The sequence below is a fragment of the Bos grunniens genome, chromosome 28 (assembly GCF_055505025.1).
Source record: "Bos grunniens cultivar Pamir isolate PY7600 chromosome 28, Bosgru_T2T1.0, whole genome shotgun sequence".
NCBI lineage: Eukaryota > Metazoa > Chordata > Mammalia > Artiodactyla > Bovidae > Bos > Bos grunniens.
The window spans coordinates 17,692,018-17,708,020 of record NC_141192.1 but is presented as its reverse complement, the minus strand read 5'-3'; the positions used below and the strand labels follow the sequence as shown (position 1 = coordinate 17,708,020).

The 16,003-nt window shown below is 36.9% G+C and overlaps 1 protein-coding gene and 1 long non-coding RNA gene across 3 annotated transcripts in view; one reads left to right on the top strand and one right to left on the bottom strand.

Moving 5' to 3' along the window:
* MICU1 (mitochondrial calcium uptake 1) overlaps nucleotides 1–16,003 on the bottom strand; it is a 227,770-nt gene that overhangs the window by 97,971 nt on the left and 113,796 nt on the right. The window lies entirely within an intron of this gene.
* On the top strand, nucleotides 8,153–8,825 carry LOC147342930 (uncharacterized). The gene is made up of 2 exons (XR_015156847.1): nucleotides 8,153–8,329; nucleotides 8,575–8,825. It is a non-coding gene; the product is annotated as an uncharacterized LOC147342930 (long non-coding RNA).

Here is a 16,003-nt window from a genome sequence, read left to right as displayed (position 1 = left end):
CGTTGGCAGGGGGATTCTTTACCACTGCTCTACCTGAGAAGCAAGACATAGCATGAACAGTATCAGTGGCTCAAAAACTTAACAGTTACACATTTTCTGCTTCAACTCAGAAGTCCCATAGACAGGCCTGCCCTCATCTTTGTCTTGTAGAATAATCTACTAAAATATCCACTATTAATTGCGCAATCCATCTGAAGTCACTGGAGATGATGAAAATAACTATAATATTTTGTAAAATAACTATAATATTCTGTAATCAAGAAATGATTATTCTTAAAATGCAAGATGTGAAACAGCAAATAAAAAAATCCACATCTACTATAATTGGTTACAGAAGACACTGTACTGTGAAATAAAGTTAAAATCAAGATTTTCTCTGTTGGTTGTATTAGAATTACAATTTAAAACACTGTAATAACTTTTAGACTATACTAACAAATTTTAGTTAATAACCATTTAGTGACTCAACTATGCTCAAACAAGGGTAAGTTAATTGGATTGTTTCCTGAATATGTTTTCTGTAGTTGTGCAGCTGTATGTTCCCATTAAGTTGAAATACAGGGGAATCAAACTATATAATATAAAACAATGAACACTTTACCACTTAAAATATCTAGTTCCTCCCATGATGAGCAATTTGAAATGATAAAATGGTATGACACTTTTATTGGTAACTTCTGGAATTCAATATCAAGAAAATTTCCTTAGTGGAGGAAAAAAAGACAGTAAGGTGATCTGAAACAGCCAAAGTTAATGGTATGTAGATATATCAATCTAGTTCTTCTTCTTAGGTTTGCTCTTTTAACATGGTGGAGCGGGAACCCTCCATGATTGAAATGACAAATGCCAAAGATAAAGAAAAAGAGGCCCCAATTATCCAGGAGGAAAAAAAGTTATAAAGAAAAAAGTATTGAGTTGTATCATAATTCTCCACAACACTTACAGAATACTGCAGAGCAAACTCTATAGAATATTGAGGGAAAGCAATTTTAAGGGTTACATACCAGTCAATTCATCATTTATCTACATTAGCAACAGAAGATAGTCTCAGACATTTAAGGACTTAGAAACTGTATAATCCACAAAACTTTCCTAACAATATTCCATAAAAAACAGTAACAAAATTCATAAACAGGGATTGGTAAACTATGATGTGCTGGCTATTTGTTTGTATATTGTTCATGGCTGCTTACAACTGAGTAGCTGTGACACAGAACTTATGGCCAGCAAGCTTAAAATATTTATCTTGCCCTTTAAGAAAAAGTTTGCCAACCCTTGGTTGAGGAAATTCTTCAGCCAATGACGACAAAAAAAAAAAAAAAAATCAATCAAAATAAAGACTGGGAAGATGAGATCAATTAAGAAGTGAGCAGTAAGTTAAGTGAGCAATAAAATCAGTAGAAGAGTTAAGCTTAAATAATGGTTATTAACAATCATAGCATGTGGCATTTATTAAATGTATCAGGCACTTTATATAAATTATTTAATCCTCCCAATTGTTCTGTGACACTGTACTAATATACCCATCCCCTGTTACAAAAGAGGGAGCTAAGGTATTGGGTGTCCAGAATCAAAGAGCCGAGATTCAAATCTAGACATTCTACTAGAGTATGCACCACTCTTAGTCATTATACAAAAGTGGTTATAAAAATAATAAAGTATAAGATAGTCCTTGAAAGAGAAAATATATAAATGTAAAATTATTTTTAAAAAATGACTTAGAATAAAAAATACCAGATTAAAACTGTAAAAACAGTGTGTAGAAAAGAAAGTGAAAGGAAGCTAAATTTCTTGATTTCCAATAGAAGATATCAAAAGAAATAGATGATTCTGTCCTAGATACAAAAAGCCATGTCACCCTTGAACTCCCACAGATACGTACACACATCCTGATCCAGGGATCACACCTGGGTCTCCTGCACTGCAGGCAAATTCTTTAATGTCTGAGCCACCAGGGAAGCCCAGGTAAATCATGTCTTCTCTGAACCCCCATAAATACATATACACATACACATTTAAGTTAATTCAAAGGTTACCACAAATGGGAAAGCTTTTGGGAGAAAAACTCAATGAACAAAGCAAAAGCTTGAAAGAAAAAAATGGAAGAAAGCATAGAAAACAAGATATAAGGTGACAGAAGAACAAATAAATCACAACAAAGTTAAATGAACTAAACTGCTCTATTAGAAGACATAGAGCATGTCAGACTGCATTTGTTATTTATAAGAAATATATTGAAAACAAAATATCACAAAAAGTAGAGAGTAAGAGGAAATACACGAAAACAAAACAGAAAGAAAGCAGAGGTCTTATTATTAATATGAGACAGAAATGAACCAAGAGGAGAAGAAGGATTAAGAACAAACACCATTTCCATATTACTCATAACTACCATCCATAAAGAATATCTATTATATATCTTTATGTACAGGATAATATCACATAAAAATATATTACAAAATATTAGGTATAAATAAGAAATTACAAAAATTACTGTAATATCTAAATCTCTGACGTATTTTACAGAAAACTTAATGAGGTCATGGAGACTTTATATAATACAAACAACAAGTTCAATTTGATAGATATATATTGTCAATGTTAGTGTGTCAGTCGCTCGGTCATGTTCAACTCTTTGTAACCCTATAGACTGTAGCCCACCAGGCTCCTCTGTCCATGGAATTCTCTAGGCAAGAATACTGGAGTAGGTTGCCATTTCTTTTTCCTGGGGATCTTTCCAAAATGGCAACCCACTCCAGAACTCTTGCCTGGAAAATCCCATGAACAGAGGAGCGTGGTAGGCTATAGTCCATGGGGTCGCAAAGAGTTGGACACAACTGAGCGACTTCACTTTCTTCTCTTTTCCAACCCAGGGATTGAACCTGGGTCTCCTGCATTGCAGGTGGATTCTTTAATATCTGAGCCACAGAGTCTGCATGTATTTTTTAAATCTTCAAAGGAAATTTAGAAAGACATTAGATATTAGTCGACATACAAACAGACATACAAACAGAACACACACAAACACAAGTAAAATAAGAAATGGCAAATGCAGAATTTTTACAACTATAATACAATTAAACTATGTCATAGGAATAAAGCCACTGAGCACCAGGCGAAGATGCTGAAAAAGCACTTGACAAAATTTTAAGCTTTCCTAATAAACTTTTTTCACCTGAGAAATAGAGATAGGAGGAACTGATTCAATATGGTAAAGTTTACCTGACAGGAAGATTCACAATATACTTAACTGAAAAATGCCAAAAACATTTATTTTAATATAATAAAGTGGGGACACTCATTATTAGTGACAATATTTTGAAAGTTATAGCCAATGAAATAAAGCACATATGCTAGAAAATAAAAAACAATTATCATTATTTGAAAGGAAAAGGTGGCAAGAAAACAGAAGAACTATACAAAAAAGATCTTCATGACCCAGATAACCATCATAGTGTGAACACTCACATAGAACCAGACAACCTGGAGTGTGAAGTCAACTGGGCCTTAGGAAGCATCACTACGAACAAAGCTAGTGGAGGTGATAGAATTTCAGTTGAGCTATTTCAAATCCTAAAAGATGATGCTGTGAAAGTGCTGCACTCAATACGGCAGCAAATTTGGAAAACTCAGCAGTGGCCACAAGACTGGAAAAGTTCAGTTTCCATTCTAATCCCAAAGACGAGCGATGCCAAAAAATGTTCAAACTATTGCCCAATTGCACTCATCTCACACGCTAGCAACGTAATGCTGAAAACTCCCTAACCCAGGCTTCAACAGTACATGAACCAAGAACTTCCAGATGTTCAAGCTGGATTTAGAAAAGGCAGAGGAACCAGAGATCAAAATGCCAACATCCACTTGATCATCAAAAAAGCAAGAGCATGCCAGGAAAACATCTACTTCTGCTTTATTGATTATGCCAAAGCCTTTTGACTGTGTGGATGACAACAAATTGTGGAAAATTCTTCATGAGATGGGAATACCATAACACCTTATCTGCCTTCTGAGGAATCTGTATGTAGGTCAAGAAGCAACAGATAGAAGAGGACATGGAACAGACTGGTTCCAAATTAGGAAAGGAGTACATCAAGGCTGTATATTGTCACCCTGCTTATTTAACTTATATGCAGAGTACATCATGCAAAATGCTGGGCTGGATGAAGCACAAGGTGGAATCAAGACTGCCAGGAGAAATATCAACAACCTCAGATATGCAGATGACACCACCCTTATGGCAGAAAGTGAAGAGGAACTGAAGAGTCTCTTGATAAAAGTGAAAGAGGAGAGTGAAAAAGTTGGCTTAAAACTCATCATTCAAAAAACGAAGATCATGGCATCTGGTCCCATCACTTCATGGCAAATAGATGGGGAAAGAAAGGAAACAGTGACAGACTTTATTTTTTGGGCTCCAAAATCACTGCAGATGGTGACTGCAGCCATGAAATTAAAAGATGTTTGCTCCTTGGAAGAAAAGCTATGACCAACCTAGACAGCATATTAAAAAGCAGAGACATCATTTTGGCAACAAAGGTCCGTCTAGTCAAAGCTATGGTTTTTCCAGTAGTCATGTATGGATGTGAAAGTTGGACCATTAAGAAAGCTGAGCGCCGAAGAATTGATGCTTTTGAACTATGGTGTTGGAGAAGACTCTTGAGAGTCCCTTGGACTGCAAGGAGATCCAACCAGTCAATCCTAATGAAATCAATCCTGAATACTCGTTGGAAGGAATGATGCTGAAATCGAAGCTCCAATAGTTTGGACACCTGATGTGCAGAACTGACTCATTGGAAACAACCCTGATGCTGGGAAAGATTGAAGGCAGGAGGAGAAGGGGACGACAGAGGATGAGATGGTTGGATAGCATCACCGACTTGATGGATATAAGTTTGAGCAAGCTCAGGGAGTTGGTGATGGATAGGGAAGCCTGGAGTGCTGCATTCCACGGGTCACAAAGTGTTGGACATGACTGACTGACTGAACTGAACTTTTGGTTTCATTTTTGACTCATTGGTTGGTTCACGATTGTGCTGTTTAATTTCCATATATTTGTGAATTCCTCAATTTTCTTCTTGTTATTGATTTCTGATTTCTTACTATTGAGGCCAGAAAGGTTACTTGATATGATTTCAACCTTTTAAAATTTGCTGACACTTGTTTTGTGAACTAACGTATCATCTATTCTGGAGAATGTCCATGTGCATTTGAGATGAATGCATACTGTACTTTTGGATGGAATGTTTGTAAATGTCTGTTAGGCCCATTTGGTTTCAAGAACAGTTCAATGTTTCCCTATCGATTTTCTGTCTGGATGATCTATCCATTATTGAACATTAGATACTGAAGCTCCCTACTATCACTGTACTGTTGATTACTCCCTTCAGATCTGCTTCTATTTGTTTAGTATACTTAGGTACTCCTGCATATTTAAATTGTCATATTCTCTTAATGTATTAAACCCTTTATCATTATAGAGCGACCATCTTTATCTTTTACTACAGATTTTGACTAAGTCTATTTTGTCCAAGTACAGCTATTCCTGCCCTCTTTTGGTTTTCATTTGCATGGAGGATCCTTTTGCATCCCTGCACTTTGAGCCTAGGTATTCCTTTTAGCTGAAGTATTTTGCAGGAAGCATAGAATTGGGTCTTATGCCTTTTTTTTTTTTTCCACCCATTCAGCAACTCTGCACCTTTTCATTAGAGAATTTAATCCATTTATTGGTAAGGATTTACTATTCCTAGCTTGTTGTTTTTTTTCTTTTTGGTTCGTTTTCTCTCCCTCTCGTATTCTTTTGTGAATTTATGACTTTCTGTAGTGAAATACTTTGGTTTCCTTCTTTTTATCTAGTGTGTACCTACTAGAGGTTTTTATTTTGTGGTTACCAATGAGGCTTACTCAAAATATATCGGAGCTATAAAAGTCTATTTTAAGCTGATAATTTTGATTGCATACAAAAATTCTACTCTTTTCTCAACATTTTGTTGATTTCACAATACATGTACACTGTATATTAACAAATTATTGTAGCTATAGCTAATTTGAACACTTTGTCCTTTAACATCTATATTAAAGTGGTTAACATGTCACCATATTGCAATATTATTCTGAATCTATCTATGTAACTTTATTGGTGTTTTGTATATTTTCATACGTTTTATGTTACTAATATCCTTTATCTTGAAAAACTCCTTTCAGCATTTCTTGTAAGGCAGATCTAGTGGTAATGAAGTGCCTCAGCTTTTATTAGGGAAAGTATTTACCTTGCCTTCATTTTTGAAGGACAAATTTTTTAGGTAAAGTATTCTTGCTTGGCAGATTTCCTCTTTCAGCACTTTGAATATATCATTCTGTTCTCTCCTGACCTGCAAGGTTTCTGTTGAGAATTCAGCTGACAGCTTTATTGGGGTTCACTTGTATGAGATTTTTTTCTTCTGCTGCTTTTAAAATTCTGTCTTTGTCTTTGATTGTGGTCAGTTTCATTAAAATGTCTCTTTGAGAAGATCATTTTGGACTGAAATTTGGGGCCCACGATTAGCTTCGTGAACTTGGATGTCCTACTTTCTCCCAAGGTTCAAAAAGGTCCCAGTCATTATTTCTTTAAATAAGCTTTGTACACCTTTCTCTCTGGCAGCCAGCATGCACTCCAGCGGCTTCAGCATCTTGCATTGGTGCATAACTAGCAATGCAAGCTCACTAAGCATCGCAAGCGGTGGGGGTCAGCTGTAAGAGTCTAGGCTGGAGAATTGCATTTGTGTAGCCTCAGAAGCCTGAACTTGCTGCTGGTGTGGGTCCCAGGTGCCAGTGGAGAGGGTGCTGGGGAGAGACCTTGGTGCTGATATCAGTAAGTGCAAATATGCAAATACTTCTGGGATAAAAACCTGTGAAATCTGCAGAAGTCTATGACAGTTGTGCTGGCCATTGGTTTGTTTAGTGGGGAAACGTGCTGGAGTCTTCTACAGAGCATGTGTCTGGCAAGCTGGTCACTCCCACTGCATGGCTTATACTTGTATCCTTGCAATTCTTTCTTATTCCTAGCCATCTCCTCAATGTTTCAGTTTTGCTGGTTTCTGGCAAGGATGAAACTGAAGCAAGTCCTTTGTGTGATTGGGAAGATGCAGTTAAGTGGAGCTGTTTTTCCTTCCTTTTTATGTGGATATTCTCAAATTATTTGTTCTACTGTCTTCAGGAAGTTTCTTACGTTAACTCCAGAGCTCTCCCAGATCTAGTTTTGTTTGTAGATAGTTGACTGCTGATCTTTGTGGAAGGATGGAGGCTGGGGTCTCCTTTTCCATCATCTTTGTGACATCATCAAGTGGGACCCTCATTCCAGTGAATTCACTTCTGGGTGTCCATTTATCTTTAAAGAAATTTCTGAGATTTCACACCAGGTTATATCCCTATTTTCAAAGATTTTATTACTACCACCATGTCCACTGCATGGACTTCACCATTTAGGGAATATAATGGTTTTGTCAGAATTTTCTTGAAAATATTTCTAGAACTATTATAGGAATTTATAGGTCATTTATAATTAGTGTGAATTCATTGAATCTGAGGATTCAAAATTTTTTTGACCTTAAATTTGTTGAGAAAGGAAACTTTGTTTTTTGAAAGGAAGGGTGAAAAGAGAGATATTCCTTTCATGGCTTAGCAAAAAGCTGGCTTCGTAGATCTGAATTAGCTCAATGAAAGAAAGGCTGATGCTACCTGTGGAATGGAACCTCCCTCTTTCTAACAAGACCACTTTGTCAACCAGGATGCTCCTGTTATCACACAGCTCCTGGATGTTCTCTGCCTCTCATCCCAATTATTATAGAGAGTCGGGGTGGGTGGAGGAAGGGAGGCAGCCATCTCTCCTTAGAGCCCTCTCCCTGATGTGCTTCAGCTGTGTATGATCCAACTAAGAACTTTCTTCTGCTAAACAGCATGTGGATGGGGACTGGGTAATTTTGCTGCTTTTCTGCCTGTGAGTTTCCCCACTAGACCTAATCTTAAATTATGTTTAGCTACACAGTACTAGCAATATGTGTGTTAGTGTTCCCTTTGCACAACAAAGGGAAAAAAGTAATTTTTTTTGGACGAAGAAATACATTTTCCCTTGACATTTCACCAAAGACCAATATTTTCCTCTCAATTTGTCTTGGTACAGATCTAAGGGCTTCCATCTGCGGAAAGAACCCAGGGAAGAAAGAAGCCCTATGTACCAACTAATGTTCCACTGCTGGAAAGCCCACGGAGCCAAGCACAAAACAGAAAGATGAGCTGGGTTAGTTTATAAAAGGCCAGGGAAGAGTTCCTGATAAATTCAGCACAAACTTTAAGACAGGTGAGTCTGGCAATGGACCCAATTGGGGTTTTAAATCAGACCCAGTCCAACTCTGGCAGGTTTCTAGACCCAGTTCAGAAAAAGAAATGTGCAAAATCTGGACGCTCATAAAGCAAAACTGCAGAGCCAGGATCCAAGAGGGCCTCACCCACCACCTACAGAAGCAGTGAGCTCAAAGGGCTCAGTAGCTGACAGTCATTACTGTCATCTGTGGCAATTTTCTCTACATTTTCTCTTTTTCTCAGTCTCTTATTTTCTTGAGATCAAGAATTGGAAAGGGAACTTCAGAGACCTGGATTCTCAGCCTCAGGAAAGCAGCTGCTCAGAAACTGTCCCGGAAAGAGACTGCATATATTGCATCGCATCTGGAGACAGACGCTTCTTTATGATATATAGTACCACTCCAAGCCTCCTGTCTGACCCTCTCTTTCTTTTTGAATCTCTCCTCCTCATAAACACCTATAAGTATTAAACATATCCCACTTTTGCCCCTGCATTCATGGTTGCCTATTTATCTCTTTCTATCCAACATGAAATAGTTTTATGAAAATGAATAGATAGTGCTGCCATTATAACACAAAAGGGGCTTCTCTGGTGGCTCAGAAGGTAAAGAATCTGCCTGCAATGCAGGAGACCCAGGTTTGGTACCTGGGTTGGGAAGATACCCTGGAGAAGGCATTGGGTACCCACTCCAGTATTCTTGCGTGGAGAATTCCATGGATAGAGGAGCCTGGAGGGCTACAGTTCATGGGGTTGCAAAGACTCTGATACGACTGAATGCCTAACACTTTCAGTTTTGGTAATATAAACAAGAATCACTATATTATTTCATATACTGAAATGAATCCACTTTTAAACAGCGTTACTGATGGTGCATAGGCCAATCAGTTCAGTCGCTCAGTCCTGTCTGACTCTTTGCGACCCCATGAATTGCAGCACACCAGGCCTCCCTGTCCATCACCAACTCTCAGAGTTCACTCAGACTCACGTCCATCGAGTCAGTGATGCAATCCAGCCATCTCATCCTCTGTTGTCCCCTTCTTCTCCTGCCCCTAATCCCTCCCAGCATCAGAGTCTTTTCCAATGAGTCAACTCTTCGCATGAGGTGGCCAAAGTACTGGAGTTTCAGCTTTAGCATGTTTCCTTCCAAAGAAATCCCAGGGCTGTTCTCCTTCAGAATGGACTGGTTGGATCTCCTTGCAGTCCAAGGGAGTCAAGAGTCTTCTCCAACACCACAGTTCAAAAGCATCAATTCTTCGGCACTCAGCTTTCTTCACAGTCCAACTCTCACATCCATACATGACCACTGGAAAAACCATAGCTTTGACTAGACGGACCTTTGTTGGCAAAGTAATGTCTCTGCTTTTCAATATGCTATCAGGTTGGTCATAACTTTCCTTCCAAGGAGTAAGCGTCTTTTAATTTCATGGCTGGGGTCACCATCTGCAGTGATTTTGGAGCCCCCAAAAAATAAAGTCTGACACTGTTTCCACTGTTTCCCCATCTATTTCCCATGAAGTGATGGGACCGGATGCCATGATCTTCGTTTTCTGAATGTTGAGCTTTAAGCCAACTTTTTCACTCTCCACTTTCACTTTCATCAAGAGGCTTTTTTTTAGTTCCTCTTCACTTTCAGGCTTCAGCAATACGTGAACCGTGAACTTCCAGATATTCAAGCTGGTTTTAGAAAAGGCAGAGGAACCAGAGATCAAATTGCCAACATCTGCTAGATCATGGAAAAAGCAAGAGAGTTCCAGAAAAACATCTATTTCTGCTTTATTGACTATGCCAAAGCCTTTGACTGTGTGGATCACAATAAACTGTGGAAAATTCTGAAAGAGATGGGAATACCAGACCACCTGACCTGCCTCTTGAGAAACCTGTATGCAGGTCAGGAAGCAACAGTTAGAACTGGACATGGAACAACAGACTGGTTCCAAATAGGAAAAGGAGTACGTCAAGGCTGTATATTGTCACCCTGCTTATTTAACTTATATGCAGAGTACATCATGAGAAACGCTGGGCTGGAATAAGATTGCTGGGAGAAATATCAATAACCTCAGATATGCACCTTGCCATAAGACAACACCCTTATGGCAGAAAGTGAAGAGGAACTCAAAAGCCTCTTGATGAAAGTGAAAGTGGAGGCCAATCAGATTAGCCCAAAGGAAAACACTATTTACAGTCTGCCTAAACTACCAAGATATAATTTACTCTGATTTCAGATAAAGATCTTTACTACTTCTGCTGTTTTTCTAGGAATTAAAAATAAATTTCTTGAAGTTTTAGGAATAAGTAGAAGACAATATATGGTTTATGCTGCTAATATGCAGTAGGTGAACCCAAACAGATTTCTTTTTAAAATTTAGGCAACTTAAGTTTTGTTCTGAAGGTTGTGATAGAACCCTCTATTTTGGAAAATAGATTTTCCTTTATTCAAACAGCCATACTTCTATATACAGAGTATGATATCTTATAATTTTTATTCTTATTTAGGTACATCCTATATCATACACACAAAGGATGTATATAAATATCTATAGATATATACCCTAAAATGAATGTGACATATAATATCACATGTGTATCTGTATATATACATATCTCCTGATCAATTCCAATATAGACGCTTTATAAAATATGTTTCTCCCTGGTTACAATTAAATGTAAACATATAAAAGATACACCTTCTGGTTACAATTCATTTTCTTTTCGAATTAGCAGAGATAATTGCTTTAAAATTGTAAATTGTAGGTTTCATTTGATTCTTAGCAAATTTATACACTTACTTCTGTTAAAACTCTCATTTTTGCATATCAAACTTCTTGTCAGACAGTGAAGTCAAGAAGTCTTCTAGCATTAAGATTTTTTTTATTCAACTCCTTTTTTATGACTTAGAATTTTCATCTAAAAAAAATCTTATTTAAAAGCATATAGCCTTTCTGATTGGATAGGGAAAGGGATGAGGAAACTCTGAACCTTGCATACCTTCCCTCCTCACCAAGAAATCCATAAATGGACTCTGCAGACCTCCTAATGTTTTTGTGGACTGTGATTTTTAAGTAGAGAGTAGTATATATTTAAACTTTAAAATTAGCTGTTGTTTATTTGAAATTAAAATTCAATTTGTATTCTGTACACTTACTTGCTAAATTTGGCAACCCTCTTACAAACTATTATCTTAGTGAAAAGAGCTCTCAGTTCCATAATAGAGAGGATTTTCCCAAGCAGTATTCGTAAATACGTTGAACACATGACAACTTCTCTAATTTCAGTTCTCCAACTAACACAGTGAGTATAATAATTAAGGCCCTAACTACCTCACTTCAGTTATTCTAAGAAAGAATTAGGCTTTAGGGAATTCCCCGGCAGTCCAGTGATTAATTAGGACTTTGCGCTCCCACTGCCAAGGATTTAGGTTCTATCCTCGGCTGGGAAACTAACACCCCACAAGCTGCATCACATAGCCAAAAAAAAAGTAATACACTCTAGCCAAAAGGTTCAATATGCAGTTTTCACTGATGTTAGTTTTTAAAAATTCTATTAAAAAGTGCTAACTACTAACTGCATATCAAGGGTCATTTATAAAATGCTTATTAAACATTCAAAGCTCTGTTTTCTTCAAGTTGTACTGTAGTTTGAATGGAAATAATTTAATATTTTAAATAGAAAAAAAAAGAAGACAGGTGACTCCATCTGTGAGAATAATGGTGTTAGGATAAAACTGCTTTGAATATTTTTACCTCTGGTTGGTGAAACAAGTTGAATTATGCACTATTTGCAACAAGTCCCAACATATGATTTATTATTGTTATTCAAAGTATATGAAACAATTTCTTCTCATTACCATCAAACAGTTATATATTACTTTACATTAAGACTATAGTTGAAAAGAAACTATTGAAGGAAATATTAACAGTGACTTCTTCTCTGGAGAAAATAATTATGGTTTAACTTAACTGCTTTATAAGGCGAGACTTTGCATCATTGTTTTTCTTAATGTGAGGCATTTAATACTCTCTTTATCTTAAAGATTCATATTTCCTTAGCTTACCAGCAACTCTGTGACAAATGACACAGAAAGACTGTAGCTAATTATATAATTGTCTAGGAGCTTCACGGATTTAATGTATCTAATTTGGTCCTAAATAACAGATTAGATATCCAACGTATTTGACCCATGGAGGAATTCCAGGTACATAAATACATTTAACTGTACTCTAATTCTCTACATTTTTTCACTAAAAGAATCTAACATCTTTTCTTTTTTTACTTCTGTACACTAAAGTGCCAGTAAAATAAACTTTGGAATTCTATAGTCCCAGTCAACCTAGACATGTGAAAGACAAGCTTTCAATATAAAACTTAATTAATTTTAAGAGATGTTTTCAAAAAGGAAAAATTTTAGAATCATTAGAGAAGATTAATAAATTATGCCTATCATCCCAAACATCCTTAACTGTTATTTATTAGCAATAATTAGAGTAGCTATACTTTTTTCCAGGGCTTCCCAGGTGGCGCTAATGGCCCTAATAGCTATCCTTTTTCCCACGGAGTCTAAAAGAAAAAGTAAAACGGCTAAAAGAAGAAAAAGGGAGAAAGGAAAAAAAGCATAGCGAATTCTGCTGCTGCTACTAAGTCCCCTCAGTTGTGACCGACTCTGTGCGACCCCATAGACGGCAGCCCACCAGGCTCCCCCGTCCCTGGGATTCTCCAGGCAAGAACACTGGGGTGGGTTGAATTCTAGTGCCCACTAATATCTGTGTTTTCCTTGAAAGGGATGGTGGTGGCGAGGGCACATAGGACCTTGTAGGCCACTGTAAAGACTTTGGCTTTTACTTTGAGATTAAAATCTGAGAGAGACTGGAAGCCTCTGGGGAATTTAAAGCAGAGGAATGATGTGATTTTATGGTGGGATTCTGGATTATTTCAAAGTAGGTATGACAGGATTTGCTGACATCAGAAATGAAAATATTCAGACTATTTAAAAAAATACACACACAACTCAAAACACAAACACACACACTCTTCTTTTCCCAAAATGGAATCATGAAGTATGTACGTTCTGACTCATCAGTATATTGTGAGCAGTTTTCTATGCTAATAAATCTCTGCATTACATATACAAAGTGCTGTACTGAATTTCATTGCATAGATTTATTGTAATTTGTTCAGCCATCTGTTTGATATTTGAATTCTTCCCAATTTATTTTCTGACAGTATCATTACACATGTGTCATTTTATTAACCTAAACTTGCAGAAATGTAACTGCTGGGCCAGAGGGTAAGCACTTATGAAAATGTCTGAGAAACACTGCCAAGATTCTAAAAAGGCATGTTAATATTTTATATTTTCACTATCTAGTCAATTAAATTTAAGTGTTATTCCAATAGTTAACTCTGATGCACAAATAGCTTTGGGTACACTATGGATTTGTCTGTCAATGAGAGCAGGAACAACTAATTGCCCCTTCATAAGAGGTAATCAACATTAATCTTTATCCCAGTTTCTTGGATTTCTTTAGACTTTTGAGAGTCATCTTAGTTTAGGAAAGACTTCATTCACCTCATGTAGTTTGGAAGACTAAGCCCAAGTCTAAGCTAGTTTAACTGTAGCATAGATTGGGTGGTAGAGCTGCCCGGTATGCAAGGTACAGCTTCAATGCCTACAGTTTGTACATCTCCTAGACAAACCCATAACCTTTCATTTACAAGTCTATAATCAGCCACAGGACCCCAAGAACATGGGGTAGGAGGAAGGGAGTTACGACGCTCTTTTTAGCAGCACTAATTGGAAAACCCTGGTTTCTACTTTAACAGATTCTGACCACAAGGAAAAAAAAAACACTTAGAAATTTAATGTATATTCTTAAAACTTAAAATTCATATTGCTTTTATGTGAAAATCCTAAAATAATGAAAGAAACTACAAGAGATGTTACTATGAGCTTACCACCCTTACACATAGACTCTGCAATGGCTACAGAGAGAGTTCTTTATTCTTTATTGTGTCTCAGTGTGATTTATGTCATGTCAAGTGGCAAGGTTTTCTAAATAATATGAAACACTACCTGTCAAAAACCTGAGATTAAAAACTTCATAAGACTGTGAAATGTTTCTGAATTTGTTCAGCAAGGCTTTAGCTGTTCAGACACTTCCGTCTAACTATTGCTCTTCTTCCATTTACATCTTTTCTTGAAAATACATTTCAGCCCTGATTCTATATATCTATCTATCTAGATTATCTATCTACATAACTCTTTAAATAAAATTTCACACCTGAAGAAAAGAAATAGCAACTGTTCCTACTTCAAGGTATATAACCCGTTTTTACACTGTATCTCTGCCTCAGTTGCTAGATGACCTTCAGAGGGCTGCCAGAAACAGTCTTGCATTTAAATAGATCTTCCTTAACACTGTTACTTGACAGTTGTGCTACAGGAAGAGTATTAAATGCCAGAGATGTCAAAAACCTTTGATTCCCCAAGAGTTTCTGGGAAGTAGATTCTAGGGCATGCCAGTGCTTTACCTTTTTATTAAGGTCACATCCTTCTCCAGAAATATATTTTCTTCAAATGCATGTTGCTATTTTTATGGCCAAATTACATACACCTGGGTGATAGATTCCCCACCCCACCTTCTTAGATCTAAAAAATATAATCATCTGCTTGACATTTATTTCATTCTATGTGGTTTCATTCCACTCCTTGTGCTCAATAGCCAAAGTGACAATTTACGCCAAGATACAACTTAATGCATATGTGCTTATAATTAGCTGCTTTAATAAAGAGATTTGATATTTGATACTTAATTTATGCTCATTCTGAAGGATCCTCTGTACATGTGACTTAGTTTGGTGTCACATAAAAAGCTATTTTTTCAGTTTAGTGTCCAAATAGAAAAAAATTTGCTATTCTAATTAATTTTCTAGCTTTCACTGTGTATAGAGATTAACTATTATTTTAAACCAGTTTTAAATACTAGGCAGGAGGCTAAGGGTACTTGGAGCAATATAAAATTTTAGTATGTATACTAAAGTAACTATTCAGAAAAATTCTTAGATACTTAGCCAACAAATATACACGGAGTACTTGTTATGAGCCAGATACTGGGCTGGATACCTTCTCCAAAAGCGATAGTGATTAGGCAAATCAGTCCATGACAACCACTATTTCTTGCCCTGGTTTCATTTTCGCACCCTCAAATTCTTCAGCAAAACAAATGAGCATTTTCCAAAGCTGTTCCAGAAATAGGTAAGCAACACATGATGAAGCCTAAGCATAACCAAACACTATTAAGTTGTGGGTTTTAGGGAAAAGTCAGATATACAGAAAGGACAGATACACTTGATTTCAGTCCAGCTTCTAGGAGGCAAAAATATGAAAAAGTGGGGCTCACAGGCCATAGTAAATATTTTACACAACATAAATTGCTGAGGGCTGAAATCTACAGAGCCACGCCAACCATCAACAGAACAAAAACAAGACACAGCAGAGGTGGAGGAAGACAGAACAGAAGGTAGGTGAAGTACAAGAGGGGAAGTTTCTATAATCTGTTCTTGGGAAATGAAGGGAAGACTCTGGCAGGAGGGTAAACTGAGGTCTATTTGACACTGTAATCAAAGGTATAGAGATGGATAGGTGGTTTTGTCTCCTTTCTACCTAGAAGAGACCCG